The sequence below is a fragment of the Macrobrachium nipponense genome, chromosome 3 (assembly GCF_015104395.2).
Source record: "Macrobrachium nipponense isolate FS-2020 chromosome 3, ASM1510439v2, whole genome shotgun sequence".
NCBI lineage: Eukaryota > Metazoa > Arthropoda > Malacostraca > Decapoda > Palaemonidae > Macrobrachium > Macrobrachium nipponense.
Window position 1 is genome coordinate 85,271,199 of NC_087202.1, and position 12,847 is coordinate 85,284,045.

At 45.5% G+C, this 12,847-nt stretch overlaps 1 long non-coding RNA gene across 1 annotated transcript; it reads left to right on the forward strand.

The window, feature by feature from the left end:
• Nucleotides 1-344: 344 nt before the first annotated feature.
• On the forward strand, nucleotides 345-10,702 carry LOC135222234 (uncharacterized). The gene is made up of 3 exons (XR_010316234.1): nucleotides 345-390; nucleotides 2,872-2,919; nucleotides 10,658-10,702. It is a non-coding gene; the product is annotated as an uncharacterized LOC135222234 (long non-coding RNA).
• Nucleotides 10,703-12,847: the final 2,145 nt, after the last annotated feature.

Below are 12,847 nucleotides of genomic sequence, written 5' to 3' on the forward strand. Positions count from 1 at the left end.
GAGTTTTAGTAGTGCAGTTTAGTAAGGGAGATTCCTAAGGTTAGGCCAGTCAGCTCTTGTTTGTTAGCATTGGACATCTCTATTGCTTAGAGTTTGTTAATGTGTGATTCTATCAGTAATAAACTTGTGGAATCTAGGAAGTGTATTTGTAGTGTACACCAATTTTTAAACCGTTGTAATCATCTTACTGCAGTGAAAATGTATATATCGTTGTGGGAGAGAGAAATTTGATTGTACGTACTGTGCATTATTTTGAAATTTAAGATTGAAATTTTTTGTCAGTGCAGTGTTGTAGATTTTTTCCAGGTTAAAATTAATTTGATAATTTGTATTTTTATTTCAGTCAATGAGGACTCTGTCACTACCATAAAAGTCATGAAGGAAGAAAAGGTAAGAGTTACAGTACAGTAATATTCCTAGTTTCAACGTACACGTATTTGCCTTTAGTATCTTATGATAATGCATTCAAAGTGGATTATATTGAAAGGGATGTTTCTGTATGAATTTTTGAAAATTCATGTTTTTTTTTTTGTTGTTTGTTTTTCTACATGATACCATACAGCCTTAGGTATCATATTGTAAATTTTCTTCCATAATTTCTGTAAGATGACAAAGATGTTGGTGTTTTTTCTATTTCATTAGAAGTATGAGTACTAAACAACATTCTTACTATTTTCTTATTACTGTATATTAATACGGTGTGCACCAACTTATTGCATTTTACAGTGCTGTAACCTGATGTTTCATCAAGTTACAGTGAATGGCAAGAACAGACATCAAGTTAACATAGTGTACCCTGATGCAATATCAAATTATGACGTCAAATATCAGGTTACCCCACTGGAAGCGCTGTTAGAGGACCCAATAAAACAGTAAAAACACAGACTTCTGATTGCGATGCACCGCTGTAAGTCGAGGACCTACAGATTATAACAGGGAAATTGTAAAAAGGAATGCAATTCTTTCAAGGCAGTTGGGCATCTTTTATTATCCTAATTCTCGTGATCACAAGATGAACTTATTTGCTTTTTGCAAAATTATTAAAACAATTGAAATTTGTTTCTATGAAGATACAAACCTTCGTTTTTCACGTGGGTAACTGTTGGTGATGTATGCTTTGGTCGGTGACACTTCGTAAGATGATGGTAGGCTGATGATTGGTGGAGTGCCAACCACTCACCTCTCTGTAACCCAGTTACTCTTCATCAGCTACCATTGAGTCTAAATGTTTTCTGCTGCTACTATGGTCCTCATTTATTCCTCTTACTGAACCTCCATTCATATTCTTATTCTTCCATCTTACTTTTCACCCTCTCCTAACATTTGATTCACAATGCAACTGTGAGGTTTTCCTCCTGTTACACCTTTCAAAGCCTTTTTACTGTCAATTTCCATTTCAGCAATGAGTGACCTCATAGGTCCCCAGCTCTTGGCCTTCCACTACTTCATCTGCTGTGGGTATGGATTGTATGGTATTCTACAGAGCATTGCTTGGGTTCTGTTTCTGTCCTACTCATTTTATTTCCCCACATTGTCTCTTAGACTGTTTTAGGAAGTTGGGGGTGGACGACTCAGAGTCTTTTCTATGATTAGCCTTCACGATTTCGACCCCCTGAGTAGTCTTTGATCCTTTCATTTGTATCAGTGATCTGGGAGAAGATGGATAGTTTGCAGATAGCACAGTGTAGGACCCGTTGGAATCCCCTTCCAGAAGGATTTTGGGTATCAAGGACCTATGTGGGGCTACTTTTCCCTTTAATTTTTTACTGGACTATCTGGGGTTACTTCCCCTCTATGGTTTTACAGGCACTTGGACCAGCTTGAGAGCCACTGGTCACCTGTCGAGCGCCTCAGTGCGTGGTTTGATATGGTATTTGCGTTCTACCTTGGTGGTCGCGGGTTCGATTCTCGGCCATTCCATTGAGGAGTGAGAGATGTGTATTTCTGGTGATAGAAGTTCACTCTCGACGTGGTTCGGAAGTCACGTAAAGCCGTTGGTCCTGTTGCTGAATAACCACTGGTTCCATGCAACGTAAAAACTCCATACAAACAAACACTGGTCACCTGTCACACAACAAAAGTGTCCAGAGACGTTTGTTTCTGCCATTTCTTTAAAATTTGCCTAAAGATGTTGGAGACCCAGATTACAACATCGTTGTTGGGATGATAATTCTTCAAAAAATCTTTATCACTCCACTTTGTAAACATATCCTTAATCACTGAAGTAGACACATTATGTATGCCCGTTTGCTATCCGAATTTTTCAAAGCAGCCCCTGCTGGCCTTAAATTCACTGGCAGCAGCACTTGTTGGCATTTTCTTACTGTGATCGGCGGATGCAGCACCCTCTAACACTTTGCTACGAGTTCTTTCTTAAATTTTATAGTGTTTCTCACCATTTTTACTGAAGGGCTGGCACTTGGAACTTTCTTTGGCCCCATGATGGCTTATTTAACAGAGTACTCGAATAAAAAAGCACAAAAAACAACGATGACAAAAGCTGAATATCTCACGAGGGAACATAGGATGCTTTGTTTGGGTGCTGGTATGGGGCTTAGTCATGCAATGGGCCCGGAAGGAGCATTTCTGAGCATATGACATCCGAGGAAACCTACAAAACCCAAGACAAAGTCTAATTGGAAAAGTGTATGAAAACCAAGGCTCCACTGTATCATGTGTTTTAGTAACTAAGAGTTTTAATTGATTTTTGTGTGATCCAGTGGTGAATGCTTTTCATTTAAGGGTAGAATTTGAAATTTTATATGTATTATGATCTGATGCTAGATGCTTTACATTAAAAGTAGTTTTTTAAGACTTGATAGTTGTATAAATTCTTTATAAATTTTTAAAAAAAGTGTATTAATATTTCAGGAGAAGGAAGCCATAAGCTTGACTACTAAAGGCATAAAAAAGAAAAAGGTAAGAAAGAAAAACCTCAGTCAACCTTATGTTTCTGTTTCTGCATTAATTAATTAAGAAGACCACTGACAATATAAACAACTAAACTTCCTAAGTCTTTATTAGCTAATAAGGGATAACAGAAAGTTTTCTAATTCCTGGAGAGAGTAAATTTAAAGTAACTTTTTAAATTGTTCCGACACGGCATACAAACCTTCGGTCCTTTTACAATAGGAAGGTACTAGCGGCAGCTGGATAGGTCGTAAGCTTTCGAACAAGGGGTTCGGTAGTTAACTGCTTGTCCGACAGGCGCGCGCGCGCGACTGGTAGGTAAACAAATCACTTTTGCTTTCGGCCTGCTGGCGTGTGGACGTGTATCATCGCTCTCTGCCCGCTTCATCGTCGTTGCTTTCGCATGATTGTGTTTTTCTTTTTCTATTTATCTAGTGAAACTGAATTGTAAGTACAATCATTTCATATTTATTTCCATTGAATTCAATTGTGAATTAAAGGATCTTGGTTTCACCACGCCCTCCGATTACCCGAGTGCCGGGGGACTGAAGGGCGTACAAGTGCGGGAATTCCATTTTCCCAGAAATGATCCTCGTATTGTGTATGCTCGGTGCCGAGGGCGGAGCGCTCGCTCCGAGCGTATATTTGGGTTGGAAATGTGTAGATGAAAATCGTAAGTAAGTGCTCTTTTCATTTATATTTTTTTGACCTGTATGCCCGTTGCCGAGCGAATGCGCTCGGCACGGAAACTTATTCAGTATGGAAGTGGAATCGCAAGTACAGTATTCTTTTTCATTTTCATATATTATTTGATTGTAGCAATCTCATTTGGATCAGTTTCCGAGCTTACCCGGAAATTGATCCTTTCCCCTTTTTATTTTGAATGAAGTGAAATCGCAAGTGCAGTTCTTTTTCATTTTCATTTTTTATTGAGATTGCATTGTTTACTGGGATCAATGTTTCCGCTATTTCCCGGGAATTGATCCTTCCCCTTTTTATTTGTATGAAGTGAAATCGCAAGCGCAGTATTCTTTTTCATTTTCATATATTTTTTGATTGCATCAATTCATTATGGATCAAGGTTTCCATAAACCTTGATCCATAAAGGTAAGGAATGGATCCTTTTACCCTTGCGCTCGGTACCGACGGGCGCAAAAATGCCGCTCGATCCGAGCCCATTTATTGCATTGTGAAGTGAATCGTAATGCAAGATGCATTTTCATTTTATTCTTTATTATTGATTGCATCAATATTTATTTGGTTCAAGTTCCGCTCAGTCAGGGAATTGATCCTTATGCCCTTGCATTCGGGCCGATGGCACGATTGCTCTCGGGCTCTTATATTGTTGTTGGGTACATGGGTACTGTGCGGGGGTGGGGAACGAGAACCCCCCCCCCGCTCAGCTCCCACAGATGCCCCTTCCCCTTGGGGGGGGGGAGGTTATCGGCGTTCTTCTCCTCGCCCGATCCGTCGAGCGCGGGGAGGGCGCTCGGTGCCGATGTACAATTGTATTAGGGGTCTTCCACTCGTTCGGAGAGGGCTCACCCCCCCGCACGAGGGGACTTCCCCCCCACTAATCGCTACTACTGTTTATTTCCGCAGGTGCTACTGCCACGAGGGTGGACCTTGGTGAGGTATGGGCGTCCTTCCATTTGCAGGGCGTGCTAGTGTCCAGGGGCTGCGGTTCTATGTCTGGGCCTACTGCGGTCACCCATGGAGTGGTGACCACGCAACCAGGTGACGACGTCCCTCCTCACCTGGTGTACTCGCCTCACGTGGTAACAGTCTTGCCTACAGCCGCTGTGAAGTGCCGTTCGCCGTACCGAGAGGGGGGCGTGCCGCCGCCGCTCGTGGTTGCCACGCTGCAGCGACCACACTTCCGCTGCCCTAGAGCTCGCCCCTGGACCTGCCGCCGGTACCAGGATGTTGCTGGCTGCTGCTCCACTTCCTGTGTTTCCGGTGCTGCCTGCCGTACCTGCCGATTCTGGGCTGACTGTCCATGCAGTTGCTGCGCTGGCTGTCCCTGCCGTTGCTGCGCTGGCTGTCCCTGCCGTTGCTGCGCTGGCTGTCCCTACCGATGCTGTGCTGGCTGTGCCTGCTGTTCCTGAGATGCCCATACCTGCTGATGTCGTCCCTGTCGTGGTGGTACTACCCCAGACTTTGGTCGGTCTGTACAGGTGCGTCCGGGCCCTGTGGCTTCGGCTACAGCAGCCCCGGCTCCGCCCTGGATAGCAGATCTTACTCTGTCCTGAGGAAGCTGACGAAGAAGAGGAGGAAGGTGTCGTCGTCGTCGTCTTCATCTTCCTCATCGTCGTCGGCTGCCGCCTCTTCCCCTTCGACTTTCTAAGGCTTCACAGCCGAGGAAGAAGAAGGTTGCCTCCTCCCTACTAAGAAGTCTCCCGGTCGGGAGCTTCTCGGGACCGTCTCACCTCGGTGGGACGGGAGGGTTCCTTCCGCTGGTCCTCCTGCTCCTTCGGGAGCGGGGCCCGTCTCTTCTTCCGCAAGGAAGAAGACTACGGGGACCAGAGGGTACCGGCTTAACACCGGGTACTTCCTCGCCTGGTGTCAGTGGTTCTGCCACTGCATCAGGGTCCGTCTCGGCCGCTCGTTCGCGGGAGGTACCGAGTGTACGGTCGCCTACCAGCGACCGTGCAGCCAGGAACCAGACCTCTGAGTCCGCTCAGCGTCAGGTTCACGGCACGGGGCTGAAGACTGGTGACAGCCGCTCATGCGACTCTCACCAGACCAGCTCTCACTCTCGCGGCGCGAACAGCTGGCTACCGGGGACGTGAGCGGTCCACGACCGACCACGGGCTGAGGCTGGGAAGAGGTCCTCCCGTTCGCCGGTGCCAGCCACGGCTGGAACCAGCGACGTGACGTGCCGTGAGGACAAGCACCGGTCTCACTGTGACAGTGGAGCCTGCAGTCGCCTGACCGTCGCTCTCATAGAAAAGCGACCGGGTACGGCAACCAGCACCAGCTCTTCTGACACTCGAGATCGGGGCCGCTGTGCTCAGTCCAGCGTTCTCCACAGCGAGACGGTTCGACCAGGCCTGCACTCGATTGCCACCGCGGGTTGAACGATCGCCTGCAGCCCTCCAAGCCTGCTGGTTCTGCCAGCGAGCAACGAGGGAGCGTCAGGTCTGCCTCTCCCGTACCCTTTCAACCCTGCCTCGTGGGTTTACACCGGGAGGAGCGAGGTATTGAGGAGTGAGCGTGTGCGCCCCTCATGATCCCACCACGGACGCCCTACGTGCCAGGCACGGTTCTTGGACCGGCCAGGACGTATGCGCAAGTGGATGGGGAAGACCCGAGAGGACTGTCGCTGTCCCCACCCCCTTCTTAGGAGGAAGGTTCTCGGAATATGCTCTTGTTCGAAGGGCTTAACGGTGCCCACTCTGCAAGATGCTGTGACTTCCGAGATCCAGAGGAACTTTGCCGAGGTTATGGCGCTGATTCGTCAGCACAATGACCTCGGGGAAGGATCGCCGCTCACACCAGCAGAGCCACGTCTCGGCTCGAGTCGTTTTGGGGCCCGAAAGGGAACCCAAATCGACGGTGGTCTGCCGCGATCGGAGCTTGCCGACTGGGTTGAACCAGGTAGTCTCTCGTCTCCGGACAAGAAGGCTCTCTCAGTTCTGGCCGGTCGAACAAGCTACTTCACCTCCTCTACTGCGACAGAGGCGTTTCTACGTGTCTTCGGACACCGTATTTAAATACACCTTCGGTCCTCCTGAGGTTTCGACCTCGACGAGGACTGGAATGAGTCGGAGCGGTATCGGCTCTCTCCTGTCAGGTGTCGATCAGCCCCACCCAGACGACGTTCACAGTGGCGGCAGACACTTACCTACAGTATGAGTTCGTAACCCTCCTCGGGAAACGTTTTTCTCCTGACGATACGTTTTCCCAGGCTCTGAGAGGCCATCGCCGTAAGGCGATGGCTGCTCCTTTTCTTCTCCAACTGCTAGTTCCGCTGGGAAGGCAGCCAGTATCCAATTCCTCCCCCATTCCCTCTCTCCTTACGGCTACGAGGGAAAGGGGAGGGATCCTACAGAGATTTCTCTGTAAGATCCCACGTTAGGGGCTGCGCTACCGGGTGGACCTTCGGGTCCTACCTGACGTAAGCCCCGGTCATTGAGGAGGGATCCTGCCCCTTTCTCGATTTCTACGGGAATCGAGAGGACCACCAGCCGATATCGTTTGACGAATTCGTGGGGGTTTCGCAGAGTGCTTAGAATTCTACGGAATTTCTCAGCGCACTCAGTGTTCGAGTTTTTTACGATCTCCAAACACTTACGCGAGACCACGGTCCAAAGTGAGCGAGAATCCCCGATAATTGTTACACGATAATCGGGAACCTCGCTTATGCTCGAATTCCTGTAATTTCTAGCATTTGGAAGAAGACTGCTGCTGAAAGAAGAGTATCTCACAGTAGGCGCTTAAACCTGGAATAGAGAAGAACGGACGGGAACTTCCAGTTTGGCTTGAACTATCGTCTTCGGTTATCTGTTCACCATTGAAGCTTTCCTTTGGGAAAGACTTCTCCTTCACTCTCTTGACTATGAGAACGCAAGGCGTCGATCTCCAATCCTTATTCTCATTCCTCGAGGGGAAAAGGTTTAGGATGGAGGTCGTGGTACAGAACCACAAATATACTACGTATATTACCCTCGCGACATGATTCTTTAACAGTTGAATTGTCCGTGGGGTAGGCGCATACCGTAGTTAACTCTACGGTTTGTGACCGAGACGAATTGTATCTTAATTGAACTGCAACTCGGGGTTGCCTGCAACCTCCCAGCAGTATCAGTTTCGATTTTAGATACTTGGTATTGTCATGACAACACCAAATCAGCTTTTGTTTTTTAATTTACCACCGAAATCCGTTTTCGTTAAATATAATTGCTCGAGCGTATTCTTTATGCTCGATGGTTCTAGCCGAACGCATTCCTTCGTGGAATAATGGATTACCTGGCAACTCAGGATGACGAGTCACCGAGAGCTACTGCGTATTGAACTGCCTGATAGCGGCTCAGTATCAGCTAGGTCTCGGAGATGCACGGTCGGTTACGTCTCTCCTCTCCCCTGGTTGGATTGACTACCGAACCGTATCTCTGCACAACAATCATGGACTTAGGTCTCTGATTAACGGGGATTTCTCGCAATAATGAAGGACCATCTACTGCTGTGACGCTCGATTTCATCGCCTTCGACATTGCGAGAATTTTCAACAGAGATATCTCTTGGACTCTTTCATCTTTCTGTTTACCGCACGGTAACAGAAGTCTGTACTAGTCAACCGCTGCATCGCACTGCGATAATGCGAATGGATTTTTGCAGACATCTGAGTTTGTCTTCAAAATATCTCGTATTCGTTAGGTGTGCAATTTCATTGCTCTCGCCCCGAATTAACAGATATTGTCAGAAGACATCGCCTACTCTCCGACCTGACAGCTCTACTTCCAAATGTTCAGCCCATGAGAAGCAGTTCTTCAGGCAGTAGTTCCCTGTCTTCATTACTGGAAGCGCTCCGCTTTTATTGCAACTACGATCCTCACCGGACAGCAATCAATAGCGGTTAGCGTTTCTCAGTCTTTGTAGCACAGGTTCAGAATCTTGAGAATCCTTCTCTCGGTTCAGCTGTGAAGACGTAGGTTGCATTTTCTGTACACCTTCGTCTTCAACATCACATAGTGTTGTTTCTCCTACCCGAGAATCAACTATACTTTATGAGATATCTTGCCATCAAGGACCTCGGTCTCTAGAAGGCAATTGACTTTCGCCTGTGGGCACATGCCTTAAGAGAGTATCACCTTGCCTTCTGCATCGGTGACGAACAAATTATTTGTTTAGTCTCTTGGCATAACCCTTTTAAGGCGAAGGTCACGTGACTTGCTCGGGTGCTTGGACACTGCCTCCATACCGAACCGCAGTCAGTAGGCCAGCTGTCAGAGCGCCCAGTCTGTTACGAACTTCGCGTGGACTTAGTTCGGTTGTTCCATAACAATCTTTCTTCGTCCTAACGGCTTGCACAGTACCCATACCATCGACACCCACCATTGAGTGTCGGTGTCCTATCCACTACCGAGAACAACAACTTCGCTGCAGACGGATAGACAGTATGGGTACAGGACATCACCGAAGTCGAGAAGAGGGATAGGTCATACGACCCATTCCCTTCTTTTCTTCTGAGGTAATTGCATGACTTTTCCTGCGAAGTCAAGCATCCAGGGATGGGGATTCGTGACGCTCCGATTTCGGTACCGAATTCGTAGCGAAGACTCTGAACCCTTCGGTTCCTGACGATCGGTTAGAGTCCTTCACAATCCCCTCCCTAATGGACTTCACCGCCTTCGATGCGAAGGAGATGCTGCTTTGTCCTGTGAAAGCGCGACCGCGCTTTCTGAAGAACTCGACATCCCAGGCTGAGTGTTGAAGACTCTTCGTCAGCACCAAGATGACCTAGAAGTACACTCCCTCGAGTTACACAAGAACTTCTCCGTGGCGCAGGTACTGAAGGCAGGGGTCTGGTTACAACCAGACCACTGGCACCTCCTTCTACCTTTTGGATATTGCCCACAGGTCCTTGGATCGTTTTCCTTAGGACCCGTGGTGGCTGCTCAACACGTTGTCTAGCTAACCCAGACCCTAGCAGGCTGAACAGCATCGAGTCCTGGTGTGACTGTAAGAATAGATAAGTGAATGAGAGAGTGACTGGCTTCTCTTCCTATCTTTTTCTACCCCTCTACCTGTGGGTAGAGGGATACGGTCATCACCTTGCTGGATAAGGACGAGATGCCGGTGAGCTACTCGACAGAGCCCCTTCCTATCCCTTTCACTAGGGATGGGAGCGAATATCCACCACTTCCTCCTACAAGGGGGGGGAAGTGGATGCCAACAAGAGACAAACCATAACGTTATGTTGCCTCTTGCAAATAGGAACTTGTTCTTGTTTGCTGGTACGAAGAGATACGCTTGCCTCTCTCTTAGTACTTGGTCCACACCCCGATCAATCGGACAGAGGCTTGGATCCCTCCCTCGCTCTTACGACCAGGGAGGCATTCCAAGGTGGGCGAACACCAGTCTGTTCACAAAAGACTCAGATTCCTCCCACCAAGAAGTGAGTCTTCCTATTGTAAAAGGACCGAAGGTTTTGTATGCCGTGTCGAACAAATGACAATTTGTCCAAAATTGCATTTTTCCTAACTATACAAACCTGAGGTCCTTTTACACATAGCCCCACCTCATGCCACCCCTCACTCTGCAGTTTTTGCTTGGGCCAAAAGCAAAAGTGATTTGTTTACCTACCAGTCGCGCGCGCGCGCCTGTCGGACAAGCAGTTAACTACCGAACCCCTTGTTCGAAAGCTTACGACCTATCCAGCTGCCGCTAGTACCTTCCTATATAAAGGACCTCAGGTTTGTATAGTTAGGAAAAATGCAAGTTTTGGACAAATTGTCATTTCATGGATGAATACCTCTTACATTGCTGATTTGCATTTTAAGGGTGATCCTTATGACTTCATAGTTCTATACATTCTCCAAGCTCAGTCAGTCCACGGCAGCATCCACCTCCTATACCCATGAGTTGCCAGATGCACAGATTCCTTGCTTTACAATGTTTGATTGTTTTTTTTAACTGGTTTCCAGCTGGTGCGAAGATATCCTATTGTAATTCGGGTTTGTTAGCTATGAAAAATACAGATTGATTAAAAATTTGTCATGTTAAAGTTTATTTAATATTTCAGGAGAAGAAAGTCCTAGGCTTGACTACTAAAGGCATAAAAAAGAAAGGTAAGAAAAGAAAAATCAGTCCACCTTTATGTTTTGCTCGTTTCCACATTAAATTAATTATGGGGACCGCTGACAATATAAGCAGCTAAAAGCTGGGGAGTAAGTTGATTTACTTCCAAGTAGTATCTATTAGCTATAAAATGATAGCAGAAGGTTTTCTAAATCCTGGAAACAGTAAATTTTAAGTAATTTCCAATTCTTACATGCAAACTTATTTCATTACAGAGGCTTCTTCCTTTTCATGAATGAGTGTGGGGACTGATAGTTAATTACCATGTGAAATTTTTATGAGTCACAGGCAGAAGCATTATACATACTTTTAAATTTTCAGTTTTCGGTAGAAAACTAAACATTTTATTTCATAAATGTAAAACAAAATAATGGGAGTTTTCTTCCTTTGTACCCTCCTGTAAGAGTCAGTGAAAGGGAAAGAAAATGAGCTTCAGCAATTCAGAATAAGGAATTTTAGGCCGCCATCTTGTTTTCAACAGCTATTCACCATATTTTTTTTTCCTAATTTTCTTTCATTTCCTTGATTATGTTATATATCTAGACTTACATTTAAAAATATGGTGAAGAATTTTTTTATATTTTTCAGGTGAAGAAAAAGAAGTTGAAGAAGTCTGTAGCAATGATGGTAAATGATCTTTCAGAAAAAAAGGTAATTATAACTTTGTTTGCTTCCAGGTGATTGCACAGGTTGGTATGTGTCTTTTAATTGTATGTACACGTACTATGTAGAATTGCACTAATATACAGTATGATTTTACATCATTGTTTGTCAGGTCTTCTTTTATTTGGCTTGCTATTACTTGAGGATATAATTGAAGATGGGTCAAAGTGGCTGGGTATAGTACTGAAATTCACAATGGAAGCAGAATATTTTTTTAACTTTTCTAGGAGTTATTGTCTTTGTCCGTGCAGTTTTCCTAAGCAAATTCTGACCATGATATGAGTCACAAAAGTCACTGTAAGCAACCCTTGCAATATGGAGAGTTACATCTCTTCCAAATCAATCGTTAGGTGATACGTACATTGAATTCCAGTGGCACTATCTCATGGTCTTACCAGGTATACATCCATGGCCCCCTAAAAATAATAAAAAATGAGTCATAAAAACAGCACCCTTCAACCAGCTTGACCCTGCAGGGGTTAGTGCTGTCAGTCCACCTCACATGGTAGACTGTAGGCAATTGTTACGGGTGTTTGCAACATCTTTTTTCAATTGTTTATTGGTGGTTAGTATTGCAACGGATTTCTGTATTCTCTATAACATTATAGTAAAATACTTGACACACCGTTGTATGTTTCTGATGTTATAGTTTGTACAATATTTGGTAGCGATACTTTTTTTATGAAAGTTTTTTATTACATTGCACCAGAAGAGTTGCTATTTGTTCCGATACGAATACAAACCTTTGGTCCTTTAACAATAGGAATTAACTTACGGCGTAGCTGGAATTACGGCCGTTGAATCTTGAACAAGGTGGTTAGGCAGTAACTACCGTGGAGCAGGCTAGCCTGCCTGGATGTAAACACTCCACTTTGCCTTTTTTTTTTTTTTTTTTTTGTTCGGGCCGTCTTCCGATGAAGACGTATGTTTGTGAGCTCCGGCTGACTGTCGTTGATCTTTTTTCCTGGTGGGATCCTTTTGGTTTATTTTTGGCGTTTTAAATAGTTATAAATATACGGTGTTTGATATTATACTAAACAAAGGTTTGTCCTTGGTTTTTCAATTAATAGACAAACCCACTTTTTGTGATAGCCTTTGTAACCCGACCCTCTACTTGTGTAAGAGTCAGCGGCTTAAGGTATGCTAACATATTATTTACATTCTTTCGCCCTTTAACAAAGGTTTGACCGTGTTTGTTGTTATAGTAATTTCTCTTCTCCTTCTTCCTTTCAGCTTACTATCGGAAGAGGGTAGAAGGATGGGCGTGCGGTGTTGGGTTTGGGGATCTCCTCTCACTCGGAGGGCAGCGCCCTTGGATGTGTGAGGAGTATCCTCATTAACTTAATAATTTCTTATTTACAGACTAGTGGTGATTGTGTTTTTTAGCAGTATTGGTTGGATGCTCTTCGTGTTGGTTATCCTAACCTTGGAATTGTACCTATGACTCGTAGCATGTCGCGTACCGATCCTC